Below are 18707 nucleotides of genomic sequence, written 5' to 3'. Positions count from 1 at the left end.
TGATTCGAAGATGATGAAGAAATGACCATGCAATCAATGGCGCAACTAATCCTTGTTTTGCAGTCAACGTTTGGTGTGATTTCATAAATTGTAATGGTGCCAAAAGTCTTTTTTGTATTGCATGAATATGTTAAGTGACATCATACACAAATAATTAGTGGCATGAATGAAGTTCATTCTGTTTGTTCTTGTTACTTACCACGTGCTACTCACAAAACAATGAACAATGAGTTCGATAAGAGTCGATGGCATGGAGTCGTAAACATCAAAAAAACAAAGAACATCAAGTTCACTAGGATTAATCGATGGCTTGGAATAATAAACATCACAAAACACCAGAACAGCGAGTTCGCTAAGATTAACAATAGTGGTTGATGTACAGTACGAGTAAGTTTAAATTCAATGATAACAAGCAACAAGAAGTACACCAAGCATCTGGAAGGGCCTCAATAGCAGCAATTACAACATCAGCATCGCAGGGTACTACGTCCGGAAGCATTTTGAGTGCCGCCAGAAATGACTTCCTCATGTGCGAGACCTTGTACCGGTTACCTCCTTTCTGCTTCAGTACCTCGTGCATGCATGACCGAAGGGTCAGAAAAATACAGTTGCTTCTCTCGGCCGGGTATGTCATATGCTTTTTTCACCTTCGCAACAATATCAGCAATTTTACCGGGGGACATCTTCTTAAAAAGAGCCTAAAGTGCCGCAAAGAAACCTAAGTCAAGAATGTTCAAATCAGGTGAGTTGGGCGGCTAACATGTAAGCCTAATGTCCCATCCATCCGCCTGTGCCACTACACAAAACACACTATCATTCACGGAAATATGGGTCTTTGCATTATCTTGCTGAATATATATTGTGCGTCTACGTTCTGAAGCCAGCCACAAAGCCTTGATGGCAGGTAGAAGCTTATTCACCATATAGTCTCTACTGACATCCTTTGTCACCGACGGCAAAACCTTGGTTACCTCTTCCCCCTCTCTCTGTAAGGGATACACCTCTTTGCAAAGTCGTGATATGTGAACGGCCAAATTCCAATCTTGCCATCAAATGTCATGACACCATCATCATCATAATGAGGCCTTTCTACCATTGCTAAGAACATCACTTTCTCAATAAATCCCTTGCTCTGTGTGCTGCGATAGGGTTCCTCTTCATCAGGTGCCAAGTAGTAGTTTTGAGTACCGTTAGTGCGGTACAACCACTTCTCATAAATATGGATGACATTGTACATGCCTTTAAATGTGGGTTCTTCAGGCACGCTTAGCTCATACAACATGGATAAACCTAACTGAATCCGACCTAGCTTATTGTCATCAGTAAATGTAGATTTAATTAAATTTGTATGGCGCTTTAGTCTGCCCTCCTTCAACCTTCTCCATAATGTTGTCTTCACCATTTGAAGCTCATTAGCAAGATCTTTAAGCGTAGTTCTTTTGCTCAAATCAATCTATTTTATAGCATCCGAATCAAATGCTATCTTCTCGCGGCCACAATCTTTCACCCTTTTGTTTGCTACTCCATGAATACCACCGGCTCGCTTGCTTCTCAACCATATGTTTTGAACAGTCCGGTAATTAACTTGACAAAGTTCTGCCACCTCCTCAACCACCCCTTGGTTTAGTACGCCCATTTGTCCGCTCTAATAGCATGGCATAAATTTCTTGCTTTTGATTGTTTGGGTACCATCTTCGCTTCTTATTTTGTTTAGCATTTGAGCCTACTGCAGAATATTCAGAACAAGAAATGAAATACTTTCAGTTAAAATGAACTAACATTCTCTAGAAATTAACATGAATTAAGTGCCATAGATTACTCACAATGAATTCAAACAACGACTAACTTAAATAACTCATGGAGCAGACTAACCATTGTTGCTGCCGGTGTCACCTACTTCAGCTTGTACTCCAGAATCAGTCTCCGGAACAACATCCTTCTTCAACTCCACACGGATGCATAGGTTAATGTTGCCTGCAGGGCTAGTTGCATCATTGTCACTGCCATTTACTGAAGATGGAACAACTTTGTCGGCGTTCTGGGAACGGGGGTCCCCAGATTTGCCTGCCTGCGGCCTGCGGCGTGGATCAAAGTGGGGCCCAACATGGCCCATCTTCACCAACACAAACTCAAGACCCTCGCGAGGGGCCAAGCCTCGCGGGGCGGACGATACAGAGCTTCCTCAGGCACGGCCTCGTCAGGCTAGCTCATGAGGAGGCGGAGAGATCAAGGCGGGGTACCTCGCGAGGTGCCCGTGACGCAAGCCATGACGACTCAGGGTGCCAGGCGGGTGCCAGCCCGCGCAGCGTCCTCCTTTCCTCTTTGGTGCAAAGGGGGCAAGCATAGCCGCGGAGTACCGAGGCGTCAGGAAAAGGTTTCCATTTCGGAGCAACAAGACCAAGACCAGGAGGACTACGAGACGGAGGTCACCGTGGAGCCCAAGACGGCGTCATCACCAGAGCTTTGCGCAGGCGAAGACTGCTTTTGTCAGGATAGCTGATACTTGCTGTCCCCTTTCAAATTAGCCCGCCATTGTTGGCTCCCTTCCCGCTCAATATTTGGGAAGAGGACCAGGGCCTCTATAAATAGGACCAGCCACCCACAGAGCAAGGGGGTTGGGTGGTAGGAAGACAGAGGCTCGTTAGAGAGGCTAGAAGCAGAGAGAAAGAGAGAGAGAAAGGTGGCTGAACCCCTCCCATCAGTTCATCGCCCCAGCCAAGAACAGACCCTCGCGAGGCTGTTCTTCCTTGTATTGTTCGTCATCATCAGCCCAAGAGGCAATCCACACACCACATACTAGAGTAGGGTATTACACCACAACGGTGGCCCGAACCAGTATAAACCCTGTGTCCCATGTGTTATTCTTTCCATACCTTTGATCCTAGCGTGGCGGAGGGGTGCAGGTAGGTAGGAGGCGAAACCTCCACGCGCACCCCAGTGTTCGAACCTCAAGGGTCTGCCGGAACCCGAAATCCGACATTTGGCGCGCCACGTAGGGGTGCGCCGGAATTCGTCTTCCACCGCCCCGCTCTCCTCTGACCATCACGCTCATGTCTGACGCACGTCAGGCCAGCGCGGCGAACGAGCTCCTGCGCTACCGTCCCGTCGACGACGTCTACGTAGAATGGCTCGGCCGCATCGCCGAGCTCGTCCGCGCTGCAGGGGGTTCTCCCGCGCCGTCCGTTCCGCTGCACCGCACCCCGCCCCGCGTGGGCGACGAGGCTCCGGCGGCGCCCCGGCCGCCTCCTCCCCAAGAAGATGCCATGGCTCCAAGGCGCGTGGCCCCTGGGCGGAACCCGCTCCGTCAGGTGCCAGCGCGGCAAGAGCAGAGCTGCCAAGAAGTCCCTCGCCCGCCAGAAGCTGCCCGGGCGCTCCCTGCTCCAGCACGTCGCGACCATCCTCCTGCTCCGGCGCGTGGGGACATACAAGACCATGCTCTCCATCACCCAAGGCCTCCCGTGGCCACAGCAGGCTGCTGCGCCTACACCACCGAGCTGCGCAGCGTCGCGTGGCCAGGCAAGTTCAAGCCGGACCTGCCTCCTCGCTATGACGGCACGGCCGACCCTACGGAGTTCCTCCAGCTCTACGAGCTGGGCATTGAAGCTGCCAACGGAGACGAGAAGGTCATGGCGAACTGGTTTCCCATGGCGCTCAAGGACGGGGCCCGCACCTGGCTCCTGAACCTGGCTCCAGGCACAATCTCCTCCTGGGAAGAGATGCACACCCGCTTCATCGCCAACTTCCAAGGTACTCGCGACCGGCCACCCGCCGTGAGCGACATGCGCCGCATCAAGCAACAACCCGGGGAGACCCTGCAGAAGTACATCCAGCGCTTCAACAACGCACGCCTCAAGATTCCCAAGGTGACTGAAGACGCCATCATCTCAGCCTTCTCCGACGGCGTGCGCGACGTCAAGATGAAGGAGGAGCTGGCGATGCATGAAGACCTGTGCACTTCTTTGGAGCTGTTCAACTTGGCGAACAAGTGCACCAGGGCTGAGGAAGGGCGTCTCTCCCTCCTTGAGCTGCCTGCCGCAGACCCAGAAGAGAAGAAGCTCAAGGCCAAGGAAGTGAAGCGCAAGGGGGCTGCCGTGCTCGCGGCAGAACCAGACACCAAGCAGGGCAGAGATCAGCCCGAACCTCCCAAGGTCAGCCGGTACTGCATGTACCACGACCTCCACACCCACAACACCAGCGAATGACAAGAACTCCGAGCCGTGCGCGAAGGAAGGATCGGCCGTCGCCCTGACCGTGGTGACCAGGGATACGGCCGAGGAGGAGGAAGGAACGCAGAGCGCTGGGAAGACCGTGGCCCGCGCCAGGGGTGGCGCGACCAACCTCGTGAGGATCACTGGCAAGACCCACCTCGCGAGGGAGGCTGGAGGGATCAGCCTCGCGAGGATCACCCGCAAGGCAACGCAGGCCTCCCACCGCTGCCGCCGCAGCCAAGGAGAAACGAGGACCGCCACCAGGACGAGGAGGCTGGGGGCTTCCAGGAGCCGCGCGCGATCGCCTGCATCCTGGGCGGAGCTCAGGCCCTAGCCTCTCAGCGCATCTTCAAGCAGTTCGCCCACGAAGTGAATGCAGCCCTCCCCAGGCTCGAAGCCATGCGCCCTCTCAGGTGGTCGGCGTGCGCCATCACATTCAGCTCAGCAGATCAACTCAAGTGTGCGGCTACAGCCGGAGTCCTCCCGATGCTTTGTTCCCTAATCATCAGCAACGTGGTGGTCACCAAGACCCTCATCGATGGCGGGGCAGGGCTCAACATCCTGTCCGTAGAAACATTCAACAACCTCCAAGTGACCTACAGCCCGCTTCAGCCAACCAAGCCCTTCTCCGGTATCACCGACGGCTCCACGGTCCCGATCTGGCAGGTCCGCCTCCCCATCACCTTCGGGGCACGCGACAACTACCGCACCGAGCTCATCGACTTCGATGTCGCTCACATCCGCCTGCCGTACAATGCCATCCTCGAATACCCGGCGCTGGCCAAGTTCATGGCCGTGACTCACCACGGCTACAACGTCCTCAAGATGCCAGGAAGCGGCGGAGTCATCACGGTGCCCTGTGAAGAGAAGGACGCAGTGTGTTCCCTAGAGCGAGCCTTTCAGGCCACATCACTGGAAGACCCGGATCACGGAAGCAGGAGGCTTCCCGAGGCCGCCCCCAAGAAGAAGAAGACATCGTCCGTCCTGGCCCCTCAGGAGGCAGGCCCCTCTGGGCCCGTGCCTGCCCAGGGGGAACCTCCTTCCATCGCATAGGAAAGCGCGCCCGGCGCCCTCCTTAGGCAGGGCTCGGGGGCTCTCCCCTGGAGGGCCACCGACCTAGCAAGGGTCACGAGGGAGGCGCTGGGGCACCACACGGAGGCATGTTTCGAAGCACGTTTGCCTCAAGAAGGAGCAAGGCAAGGAGATCCAGACCCACAGGAGTTCGTCAGCAAGGCCATTCAGGAGCTACAGGAGTCCAGAGTCATGAGAGGCGCCCGCCGCCTACCAGCAGTGGCTCCCCATCCAGGCGAGGATGGCGGGCTGCGCGTCTGCGTCGACATACCAGGGCTCAAGCAAGTCGCCTCCCTGGAGCGGCTCTGGCCCTCGCGAGTGGGGCGCTGCGGAGGTCCACCCCATAGCTACGTTCGCATGCCTTACGGCTTGCCGAGCGCGGCCGACACCCGCCAGCACCTCATGAGGGGCATCACGGAGGCACAAGAGGCCAGCTGCTCCGCAGCCCTGGCGGAGATGAAGATGGCCCGCGAGGAACCGCTAGCGCCTCCGGAGCCTCCCGAGGCCCCTGGGCCTGGGGGCTCATGAGGATCGGCTTCCGCAGCCCACCGAGCCGGCTACACCAACACCCCTTCGTCTTCAGCGTCATCAGGTGACATCTTTCAAGTTTCGCTTCCAGCTGGGAGCGCCCCTAGGGCTGCATTATTCCCAGGCCGTGTGGGTCCGTCCCTGCAGCGTGTATCCCTTTTATTTCGCGACGTTAGCCTACCTTGTTGGGGGCGCCCCTCGGGCTGCATGATCCCCAAGCCGCTCAGGCCAGGCTCAGCGGCATGTACCCCATTTGCGTTCATTCCCGGTTATGCGTTAGAACCGCCATGCTTGATTATTTGATGCCGGTCCGCGGCGCCTCTTCTTCTCCATATTGACCACTTGCACGTTAAAGGGGGGGGGGTACCTGAGCATCGCGACTCAGGGCTCTTACTGGCTCTCCAGCCCTCACCCTCTGGCCTTGACCACGGCATCGCGACCTGGCATACCAGCGATGGCTGAGACCAGCTCGAGGGCCGGGACTCGAGGACGTAGAGTGCAGGGATCTGACCGAACTTGCAGGGACACAACACAAGATAAGGCCCAGTGCCAGGCGCAACCCGCCTAGAGGTAGGGCCCCGTGAGTCCCGCGCTGGCTCACGGGTGCCCAGATACACCTCGTCAGGCCCTACCGTGCCAGCCACATGTCAGGGCGGGGCTGTACACGCCCCGGGGCTCCTCCCGGAGGGGGCCCCCTCCCACGCACCAGTGGAAGCACCATGCTCCGCACTGGCTGACGACACTGCTGAGGAGCGGCTATGCCCGTACTCATACGGAAGCGCTATGCTCCGCGCTGGTGATAAACAACTGAGGGTGGCCTCCGGGCTGCATCAACCTCAGGGAGCCCAGTGCTCAGTGTCTAGCCTCATCGCAACGCCTCCCCTCGGGAGTGCCGCGCAAGGGGGCTGGGCACGGGGGGTGCGCCAGGGTCACGCCCAGGCGCACGCCGCCCAGCCAGGTCCCCACGGGCCTGATTCGTCGCACACCTCTCCCCGAGCGGAGCCAAGGTATGAAGGCCGTTCGAGCGTCAAGGGGGACTCCTGAGCATCGCGACTCAGGAGCCTAACTGGTCGCGTAGCCTCTCACTCCTTTGGTCCCGTCCTGGTTTCCAGTCGGGGCTATTGTTGGGTGAGGCACGCGCGGGGCCGGGCTCTGTAGACGTAGAACGGTGGATCCACCCACATCACACCTCCCTACTTGCTGCTCGTGTGCTAAGGGGGACTCCTGAGCATCACGACTCAGGAGCCTAACTTGTCACGTAGCCCCTCACTCCTTGGTCCCGTCCTGGTTTCCGGTCGGGGCTATTGTTGGGCGAGGTACTTGCGGGGCCGGGCTCTGCCAGCGTAGAACGTAGGCAAGTAGGAAGGAAAAGAACAAATTTCAAAGGAATTCGAAAGCAAATATTATAGTCCACACTGTTATCCCAATATCAGGCGCAAGTTTAAACGCCTCCCCGACGCATGATACATGTGCAGGAATTAAAAGAAGGACATGAGCCACGATGGAGTCACTTGGCGGCGGGGGAGCAGCGCGGCGTGGGTTCGCCTCACGGAGCAGCAGGGTCGGCAGCGCCTTGCTCCGGCTTGGTGCTGATGGCCCGGAACTTCCACAGCAGAGCCTCCGCACGACCCTTCATGGCCTCGGCAGTAGCCGCCGCACGCTTGCCGCTCACGGGCTCCAGCAAGCTGTCGAGGTCGAACCCGGGATCGCAAAGGTGGATGTGGGTGAGAACCCGCGTCAGTGCTACAGAAGACAGAACATGCGCCTCGGCCTCGGCCGTGGGGCCGAGGCCAAGGGCGACATCTTCAAGAGCGTGGACCAAGAAGGGAAGCATCTTGGCGGGACCATCCTCGGCGCCGGCCAGCAGGCTCTCCAGGCCGCTGTCATAAAGCGTCCTCAGCGAGGAGCGAGCCTTCGCCTCCAGCTCCGTGAAGGCCGCGCGGTCTTCGGCAAGGACCAGGGCCTTGCCATCCAGCTTGGCCTTCCTTGCCCCCAATTCCCGCTCTAGCACGCCTAGGCGGTCGTGGCGTTTCTTGAGCTTGGCCTCCTGGCCCTCGATGGCCGCCTCGCGAGCCTTCACGCCTTCTTCCTGCTCTTGGCGAAGGCGAACCTCTTTCGCGAGCTGATCCCGCAGGCCCTGCAGCGCGTCCTCCAGCACCTTGCAGCGACCACGGACGTCGACCACCTCTCCCAGGGCTGCATCGCGAGCAGCCTTCGCCTCAAGGACAGCCTGCTTCTCCTCGTCGCATGCCGTCGAGGCCTGGACCAGCGCCGCCCGAATCGAAGCGTCGGAGTGAACCCATCCAGAAACCAGCTCCAAGTGCCTGGCCACCAGGCGAGGGTCGGCGCCGAGAAGATCCTGCCGCAGCCGGTCCAGCTCAGCAACAGCGCGGTCCAGAATGGCGGAAGGAGTCGGGGAGATAGCAGCCGGTGGAGTAGGAGGAGAAGGTCGCAGCACGGCCGCAGCATCCTGAGGCGGAATCTGCCGCGCCCCGACAGCTGTAGCAGCGGCGGCAGACGGGAGCACCTCGGGAGCCACTTGGGCCGTGGGGGCTGAACTCACCCCAGCCGGCTCAGTCAGGCCCCGCGAGGACGACCGGGCGGGAGAAGCTTGTGCGTCGCGGTCACCTTCCTTGAGGGGCGCTGTCACGAACGGAACCTCAGGAGCCCCCTTTGACTTCTTTGCTACGGGCGCCAACCTATCCAAAGATGCGGACGTCAAGCCTCAGAAGCAGAGCAAGAGATAAAGACAAGAATCGAATGCTTACAGGTCGCGCTAGTGAGCTCAAGCGGCCTCCGGCCAAATTTGAAGCCTGAAAGCCGGCTGGAAGGGTCAACCTCGGGAAGCTTGGAGGCAGAAGGTGCGTCTGTGGTTCGCCCCGGGGCCGGGGGAGACCCGTGGGAGATCAGCCCAGTCCTGTCCTTCTTCGGTACCGGGAGCGAGCTCCCGCCGTCCTGCTCGTCGTCGTCTTCATCGTCATCCTCGTCGTCATCGTTCGGAGAGAGGCGGAGAACACGGGACCTGCGCCGGGGGAGGGGAGCCCTCGACTCTCCGTCGGTCGCCTCGGAGTCAGGCCCTTTTCCGCGCTCCCCTCCTTGCTCCTGGAGCCCTCAATCCTCTTCCCAGAGTTTGAGATGGCAATGGCGCCACCGTACGCGACGAAGCTCATGCACGCGGAAGCAGGACCGCGAGAGGTCCGGAGGGAGAAATAGTGGCGCAGCAAGGCCACAGAGGGCTGCACCCCAACATGGGCCTCGCAATAATAAGCAAATATCGCGAGGAGAAGGATGGAGTTGGGATGGAGATGCAGAGCCTGCAGCTTGTAATGGCGGAGGACAGAGAAGAAGAACTCGGAGAAGGGAGGCACCAGGCCAGCAATAATGGCACTTACAAAGAGTGGATAGAAGGTGCTCCTCTGACCCTCAGGGGTGGCAGAGCCGGCCTTGAACACTTTCGCCCCGTTGATGCCTCGCGCCATCGCTATCCGGCGCAACCGGGCAAGGCCCGCCTCCGACACGTTCGGCGGGTCCAGGGCAGACGAGTACCAAGCTGCGGCCCGGGGCTGGCGAGGCTCCATGGCTTCCTGGGTCGCACGGTCAGAGCAGATCTGGAGATTACGGAGGAAGGAAGGAGAAGCGCAGGATAGGGGATCTGAACAGCAACCGGGGGAAGCAAGAAGAAGGGCCTAGGCGGACGCCACTTCCTTATCAACTCGCGCGGCTGCTAAGGCGCCCACGTCCAGTCAACCACCACGCGGCGCCCAAGGCCGCAGGCTGTTAGGGCCCGCGGCGCTTCGCTCTTGCCCTTCCGCCTCCCTGCACGGTCAACTCCGGGTGCGCCTTGGGCCCGGGGGCTACTGTCAGCGTTCTGGGAACGGGGGTCCCCAGACTTGCCTGCCTGCGGCCTGCGGCCTGGCTCAAAGAGGGGCCCAGCACGGCCCATCTTCACCAACACAAACTCAAGACCCTCGCGAGGGGCCAAGCCTCGCGGGGCGGACGACACAGAGCTTCATCAGGCTGGCTCACGAGGAGGCGGAGAGATCAAGGCGGGGTACCTCGCGAGGTGCCCGTGACGCAAGCCATGACGACTCAGGGCGCCAGGCGGGTGCCAGCCCGCGCAGCGTCCTCCTTTCCTCTTTGGTGCAAAGGGGGCAAGCACAGCCGCGGAGTACCGAGGCGTCAGACAAAGGTTGCCATTTCAGTGCAACATGACCAATACTAGGAGGACTACGAGATGGAGGTCACCGTGGAGCCCAAGACGGCGTCATCACCAGAGCTTGGCGCAGGCGAAGACTGCTTTTGTCAGGATAGCTGATACTTGCTGTCCCCTTTCAAATTAGCACGCCATTGTTGGCTCCCTTCCCGCTCAATATTTGGGAAGAGGACCAGGGCCTCTATAAATAGGACCAGCCACCCATAGATCAAGGGGTTGGGTGGTAGGAAGACAGAGGCTCGTTAGAGGGGCTAGAAGCAGAGCGAAAGAGAGAGAGAAAGGTGGCTGAACCCCTCCCATCAGTTCATCACCCCAGCCAAGAACAGACCCTCGCGAGGCTGTTCTTCCTTTTATTGTTCATCATCATCAGCCCAAGAGGCGATCCACACACCACACACTGGAGTAGGGTATTACACCACAACGGTGGCCCGAACCAGTATAAACCCTGTGTCCCATGTGTTGTTCTTTCCATAGCTTTGATCCTAGCGTGGCGGAGGGGTGCAGGTAGGTAGGAGGCGAAACCTCCGCGCGCACCCCAGTGTTCGAACCTCAAGGGTCTGCCGGAACCCGAAATCCGACAAACTTCGGGACAATCAGCTTGGTTAACATTGCAGGCGGGGCTGCTCGCATCATTATTGCTGCCATTTACCGAAGATGGAACAACTTTGGTACGGCCGCCTTGCCACTTCGTCAGAGCCAGCCGCATTCTGCTGCGACCAGGCAAGCCCAAGTGTCGATGACCACGGCGAGCGTCACTAGCGTCCCTGACGGCATTGTCGTAACCTCCCCGGCCATGCCGCATGACATGACCACCAAGTAGAGCCGCACGCACGCGTTTAAGCACGACATCATGTGCACCACGAGCATGCCGAGGCTCGCGCACATACTGGCAGCTTCTTCTCCTTGAGAGCCATCGCATCCATCACCAACATCTACTCCGTGGCCTGAGTCATGTGCGGACATAGAACCTGCCACATCAACTCCTTGATCACCGGTGGCAATGTTCGCGAGATGGCAGGGGAACATGACAACAGTTCCCTGGATGAATACTTAACCGGTACAACACGCACGAGAATCTATGAGAATTTGTTCACCATCAAAGAGATAGGTCCTGGTGGTACCAAGACGGATCGTCCCAGAATAGAAGGTTTGCCTACTTCTGAGCGAAACCGTCGTGCAAAAGGACACCGGCCACCACTTTTCCGCTGGATTCACCGGCGGCTTGCACTGTATTCTGTCCTCTGCGTGGCCTCGTCCACCAGCGCCTCGGCGATTGAACTGTACGTAGATGGCGACACAATGGGTCAAGAACTACATGATCTGGTTCAACGAGTATGGGATACATACAGTACGTACCTCTGAAGACGGCGTTCCATCCACTATATGGCCGCGTCCATCGGCACGTTGGCCTCACACGCGTCCGCGACTGTCGGCGCCTTGGTCGTGCCCATGCCTGCGTCTGCGCCCGTGCCCACTGACACGTTGGCCGTGCCCGCGTCCGCGCACCCTCGCGTCTTCCGCCGGCATGTGTACTTCAACTCGCCCATGCTTGGCAGAAGCGCCTCGCTCTGTGTATTCAAGGAGGTCCGCCTGATCGTCGACAGTGAAAAATTATCCCGCTGATAGTGCAAAAAGGTGAGATGGAAACAAGAGCATACCTTCGTCGGAGTCATCGGAAGCTAGCCAGTCGTAGTCGTATCCAAGATCAAAGGCGTTGTCATCGTTCTCCTCGATTGAATCCCAAATAGGTGCTAGATGCAATTATAGATCAACCATTTTTTGTCGGCCACGTACTGGAAGAAGGAGGAAATGAAAAGAACCAGCGGGAGTAGACTCATTTTGTACACGAAAACATAATTTAAAATCTACATTCAGTTGGCACCAAGCCACTTCCCTCCCTTTTCCTGATGGTTGCGCACGTACATGGGTACCCATTTTCGTATACAAGGAAAGACACTTATTTCCATCCCCGAGTTGCTGGAATACGCCAATTGCATGTGCCATGCAAGGCTGGCAGCATATCTGCATGCAGCAGTCAAATCCGTGGACACTCAGGTAATTGATTTCTACCGCTAAACTAATATCAGGGGTAGTATTGTCCGGGATGCTCCAAAAATTGTTGCCTTGGTCACCGAGCTAGAAATAATGCACCTAATATAAAGGAACGAAGGGAGTATTTATTAGATGATGGGTTGCTAAAGTGATAGAAGCTTAAACCCTAGTTTATGTGCAATTATGTCTAATGCTATGGTTAGATTTTATCTTAATTCTTCTTTCGTAGTTCCGGATGCTTGCGAGAGGGGTTAATCATAAGCGGGAGGCTTGTTCAAGTAAGAACGGTACCCAAGCATCGGTCCACCCACATATCAAGTTATCAAAGTAGTGAACACAAATCAAACAAACATGATGAAAGTGACTAGATGAAATTCCTATGTGTCCTCAAGAATGCTTTGCTTGTTATAAGAGACCGTTTCGGCTTGTCCTTTGCTACAAACAGGATTGGGCTACCTTGCTACACGTTTTTACCGTTACTATTACTTGCTCATTAAGAAGTACCTTGCTATCAAACTATCTATTGCCGACAATTTCAGTGCCTATAGAAAATACCTTGCTGAAAATCGCTTGTCATTTCCTTCTGGCCCTCGTTGTGTTCGACACTCTTACTTATCGAAAGGACTATGATAGATCCTATATACTTGTAAGTCATCAAGGCTCTTTTCTGGTGCCATTTATGGGGAGTGAAGCGCTTCTGGTAAGTGGAATTTGGTAAGGAAAATTTTATATTACGTGCTGAAATTTACGGTCACTTGTTACTACGGAAAATCATCCTTTGAGGGTTTTGTTAGGGGTATCTTCACCTTGAATAGAAGAAAAAAGAGTTGCTGCTCAACCTACTACACCAACTGAAAATATTTATTATGAGATTCCTTCGGGTATGAAAAGAGAAACTGCTAGCTAACCCTTATGTAGGAGATGGAGCATTACATCCTGATATGCACCGAATCTAGATGGATGAAGTTTGTGGATTATTTAAGCTTGCAGGTTTACCCGGAGATGAAGCTAAGAATAAGTTCGTCCCTTTATATTTGAAGGGAAAGGCATTGGCATGGTATGGACTATGTGATGATATTGGAGCTTGGGGTTGGAATCGATTGAAATTGGAATTTCATCAAAAAAATTATCCTATGCATCTAATTCATCATGATCGGAATTATATATATGATTTTTGGCCTCATGAAGGAGAAAGTATTGCTCAATCTTGGGGGAGTCTTAAATTCATTGTGTATACATGCCCCAATCATGATCTCTCAAAAGAAATTATCTTATAGAATTTTTATGCTCGGCTTTCTCATGATAATAAAAATATGCTCGATTCTTCTTCGACTGGCCCTTTTCTGAAGAAGACTGCTGAATTCAGATATAATCTTCTAGAAAGAATTAAACGCAACTCTAAATATTGGGAACCCGACAAAGATAATGAGTCAGGTATAACAATTAAGTTCAATTGTGTTAAATCTTTTATGGATACCGATGCTTTTCACAAGTTTAGCACTAAATTTGGACTTGACTCTGAGATAGTAGCTTCCTTTTGTGAATCTTTTGCTACTCATGTTGATCTGCCTAAGGAGAAGTGGTTTAAATATCACCCCCTGCTAAAGAAAAGATTGAGGATCCCGTTATAGTTAAAGAAGAAACTATCATCTGATTCAGTAGTGTATACTGCTTATATTGAGAAACCACCTTTCCCTGTTAGGATAAAGAAACATGCTATGGTTTCAATTGTGGTTAAGAAAAGAAACATTAGAGCACCTAGACCCTCTCAACAGATTAAAGTTGAACCTAATGTTGGTATGGTTAAAGGTCTCTTGGTCGATAATATTGATGGGCATGTTATTTATTTATGTGGTGAAGTTACTAGAATTGCTAAACCTGATGATAAAATAAGAATAAGCATGTGGTTGGCATGGCTGTTGTCTCTGTTAAAAAAGGACATCGTTGTTATCATGGCTTATGTGATTTTGCTGCTATTGTGAGCGCTATCCCTTTTACCTTATATCATGTAATTATGAATGATATTGCTCCCGCTGAAATAGAAGACATTGATGTTACTATTAAGCTTACTAATAGAGACACTATTACACCACTTGGGATTGTTAGAGATGTTGAAGTCTCATGTGGAAAAATAAAATACCCTGCTGATTTTCAAGTTCTTGGTTCTCCACAAGATGATTTTTGTCCCATTATATTCAGTAGACCTTTCTTGAACACTATTAATGCTAAGATTGATTGCGCTAAAGAAACTGTCAATATTAACTTTGGTGATATATCTCATAAGTTTAATTTCTCTAAGTTTCATAGACAACCTCATGATAAGGAATTGCCTATTCAGTACGAAATTATTGGTCTTGCTTCTATTGTCTTACCTCCTACTAATCGGTTAGAACAATATTTGATGGACCATGAAGATGATATGAACTTGAATGAAAGAAATGAAATAGATAAGATGTTCTTTGATCGACAACCTATTCTTAAACACAATTAACCTGTTGAAACTCTAGGAGGTCCTCCTCCACCTAATGGTGATCCTGTGTTTGAATTTAAAAAATTGGCTAATACACTGTGATATGCTTATCTTAACGAAACTAAGATATCATGTTATTATTAGTGCTAACCTTCAGAGCATTAAGAAAAGAGATTATTAAAAACTCTTAGGAAGCACCGTGCTGCTATTGGATATACTCTTGACGATCTTAAGGGCATTAGTCCCACTATATGTTAGCACAAAATTAATATGGAGCCTGATGCTAAACCAGTTGTTGATCATCAACAATGATTAAATCCTAAGATGAAGGAAGTTGTAAGAACTGAAATATGAAAGCTTCTGGAAGAAGGTAGAATTTATCCAATAGCTGATAGTAGATGGGTAAGTCACGTTCATTGTGTTCCTAAGAAGGGAGGCATTACCGTTGTTCCTAATGATAAAAATAAACTTATTCCACAAAGAATAGTCAGTGGTTATAGGATGGTAATTGATTGTAGAAAATTAAGTAAAGATAATATAAAATATCATTACCCCTTACCTTTTATTGATCAAATGGTAGAAAGATTGTCTAAGCATACACATTTTTGCTTTCTTGATGGATATTCCGGTTTCACTCAGATGCTTGTATCACAACCCGACCAAGAGAAAACCACATTTACTTGTCCTTTTGGAACTTATGCTTCTAGAGTATGCCTTTTGGTTTTTGCAATGCACCTGCTACCTTTCAAAGATGTATGACTGCTATATTCTTTGACTTTTGTGGAAATATTGTTGAGGTTATCATGGATGATTTTTTTTGTTTACGAAACTTCTTTTGATGATTTCTTAAGAAACCTTGATCGAATTTTGCAGTGATGTGAACAAACTAATCTTGTCTTGAATTGGGAGAAGTGCTACTTTATGGTGAATGAAGGTATTGTCTTGGGGCATAAAATTTCTGAGTGTGGCATTGAAGTGGATAAGGCCAAAGTTGATGCAATTGAGCAAATGCCATGTCCTAAAGATATTAAAGGTATCTGAAGTTTCCTTTTGTCATGCTGGTTTGTATAGGAGGTTTATTAAAGGTTTCTCTAAAATTTCTAGGCCCCTTACTAATCTCTTGGAAAAAATGTTCCATTTGTTTTTGATGATGATTGTGTAGAAGCATTTGAAACACTTAAGAAAGCCCTAACTTCTGCACCTATTGTTCAACCACCTGATTGGAACTTGCCTTATGAAATTATGTGTAATGCTAGTGATTTTGCTATTGGTGTTTGTCGTGGACTTGACACGGCAGATGTCCCAGCAGAAGGACTTAGTCGTGGAGCCATCTCAACTAGGTTAGCTTGAAGGGGTTAAACGGGACAAAGCACACAGAGAGTTTACCCAGGTCCTGCCCCTCTAATGAGGTAAAAGCCTACTCCTGCTTTATGTTTTATTGCTAGGGTTTCGATTACCAGGGAGCGAATACACTTGACCTAGCGCTTAATTGTTTTTAATTGCCCCTAACTCGCCGCCGGGTCGTCCCTTTATATACACAGGTTGACACCCGACGGCTTATAGAGTCTCGGCCGGCTCATACACAACGTGTCCTGCTCGGTGACTAACTAAAATTGCCTTACAATACGAGTCATTCATATGGTGGTTCATCCTCTTAGGCCTTAAGTCGCCTCTGGGTCTTGGGCCGTTAATGGGCTTGCTATGAGCCGCCACCTTTATTGATGAGTCGTCATTGGTATAACTTGGCCCCTGGGCAGTTCATACCCAGTAGTTATATCCCCAACATTAGGCCCCAGGTTGATTTGAACTTGTTCATATCAATCTTCAATACCTGACTTGTCAAAATCCGCTTCACTTGTTCGATAAACCTTGTTGTAACCCGCCATGAGGTCAGATCTTAAAATCTTCTTAAATTGCCATGACATCATCTCGCATTAACTTCGCACAAGGACCTAAACATTTTAGCTGATCCTTATCTGAATAAGCATCCCAAAAACCGAGGCATCCATATAGCCACGCGATGATTTTGGCCTCCTCGATTCCCGCGCATGCCTTGTATCCACCACCTTATAAATAGGGACAGGGGTCTTTATCATTTCCCCCTCGCTTCCTCCTTCGTATTCCTCCTTCGCATAGTCACGCCAGTGCTCGAGCTCCGTCGCCGCGACGTCCAACTGCTGCATCAACTCAGGCCGCTGCATCAACCTGATCGGACCAGAGAACTCTGGCGTGCCAGTGCGGCTCCTCATGACCTGTAAGTGCTCCTCCCCCTTTTATCTCAGATCTGTATTAGGGTTCAGGCTGCCCGTCGGTGTTCTTGTCGTTCTTCAGTGTTTCCTTCAACTATGATAGCTTTTAATCTGGATAGGCCATAAATCTTGTGCGGAAGTAGTTTTAACATCATTTTTATGATTAGAATAGCATCCCTCCACAGAACATCACATCATAGCATCAAAGCTTTCCACTACCGCCACCTTAGGATTAATTTCACTTTCTTTTCTGAATTGCCATAGATCCGAAATTATAACTCTAACTTGTGAAATCTGTTTGTCCACCACTTATCAAAATTTTCACTTGATAGATTTGAAACACCAAAACTGCCATGGCAATTTATGACATAAACTGTGACCCATCATGTAACATTAGGCCCCGTTCAAGCCACCATCATCCACCTAAGTCAATAATCAGGGAATATCCTTTCGGTTTAACCAGGCTGGCTTATTCATCCACATAATTCTATCCTCTGGTTTAACAATCCACATACTCCTAACTGTATCTCCATAGCCATTAACCTTGTACAGTGGTTTAAACAATAACTTGTAACTCGCCAAACATTTGCCGGTTTAATAACATCTTGAACCGCCTTATGTAGGTTGTGCACTCAATCATGACTAAGACCGTCACATCATGCGACTGGGTCCCGTCCATTGTTAACGAAGCAATGCTCCAAGAGTATGTCAAGATTGGCTTTTTGCCGGCAAAAAACATCATTCACTGGCGTGCTCCAAAACCGGACGAAGTCAGACCTCAGCCACATGATGATGAAGTTATCGTTTTCACTGACCACATGAACCGGGGCTTCTCACCACCCGTGTCAAAATTCTTTCGTGACTTTCTGAATTTTCTACAACTTCATCCCCAAGACATCGGACCTAATTCCGTTTCCAATATCTGCAATTTCCAACTCTGCTCTGAAGTATACCTTCAAGAAGAACCCAGTGTTGACTTCTGTAGAGAGTATTTTTACTTAAACCGCCAAAATGAATTCACCGGCGGGCCCGGCCAAGGACTTGGAGGGATCTCAATTCAGCGACCCAGAGACACCATTTTGCCTTATGCTCAGCTTCCAAGCCGTCCCAAGGATTGGAATCAAACTTGGTTCTACTGCAAAGATACCTCTCCTTCTGATGAAAACCCTTTACCAAGCTTCCGTGATCAGCGACTCAACCTGAAGCACCCTCTTCCAGACCGGCTTACCACTGCTGAACGGGCCAAACTTGCACCTACCTTCTCAAAGGTTAGGGCATTATTGGGCAATGGATTAACCGAAGTTGACCTGGTTTGGTGCTGGGTAGCTTGGAGGATCATACCTTTAAGCCGCCGGTCCGGTTTAATGTGTACATATACTGGCTACACCAAAGATCCATTGTGTTAGACTTCAATGCATTTGTCTAATAATGCCATCAATGAAATGACCAAGGCTCTTCTCAATGAAAGCTTGGAGGGCTGCAACAAAGTGGGTTTGAAAACCTTCTGCACACTTAACCCAGCACCGGATGTAAGTCTATCCGGTTTATATGCTTTACTTTATTGTTCATAGAACCTGAATATTCCCAACCTTTATTGTAATTTCTTGCAGGCTGGATCCACTTTTTGGGATAAGAAATATGATGAAAAAGCTGCCAAGCAGGCCAGTGCTAAGACCAAAGCCGTTAAGAATAAAAAAAGAAATCCACTGCTTCTGATATGTTTAACTTGGAGGATGATGATGAGTCGGAGGTAGACCTTGATTCCCTTGGATCTTTTTTCGTCCATCTTATTGACACTGATTGCTATCAGGATGGCGTGAAAACCAGCCAGGCGGGTGATGATGAGGTGATTATCATTTCCTCCGACTCAGAGTCCTTGCCAAGACAGAAAATTTGATGAGTGTTTCGGAAAGTAC

At 51.5% G+C, this 18707-nt stretch overlaps 1 pseudogene; it reads right to left on the bottom strand.

The window, feature by feature from the left end:
* Nucleotides 1-358: 358 nt before the first annotated feature.
* LOC147970772 (uncharacterized) lies at nucleotides 359-1402 on the bottom strand (annotated as a pseudogene).
* Nucleotides 1403-18707: the final 17305 nt, after the last annotated feature.

This window comes from Triticum urartu, chromosome 5A (genome assembly GCF_056163025.1).
Source record: "Triticum urartu cultivar PI428250 chromosome 5A, HENAU_Tu73, whole genome shotgun sequence".
Classification (NCBI taxonomy): Eukaryota; Viridiplantae; Streptophyta; class Magnoliopsida; order Poales; family Poaceae; genus Triticum; species Triticum urartu.
Note: the sequence above shows the minus strand (reverse complement) of the source record. Positions and strands in the feature narration are given on the sequence as shown.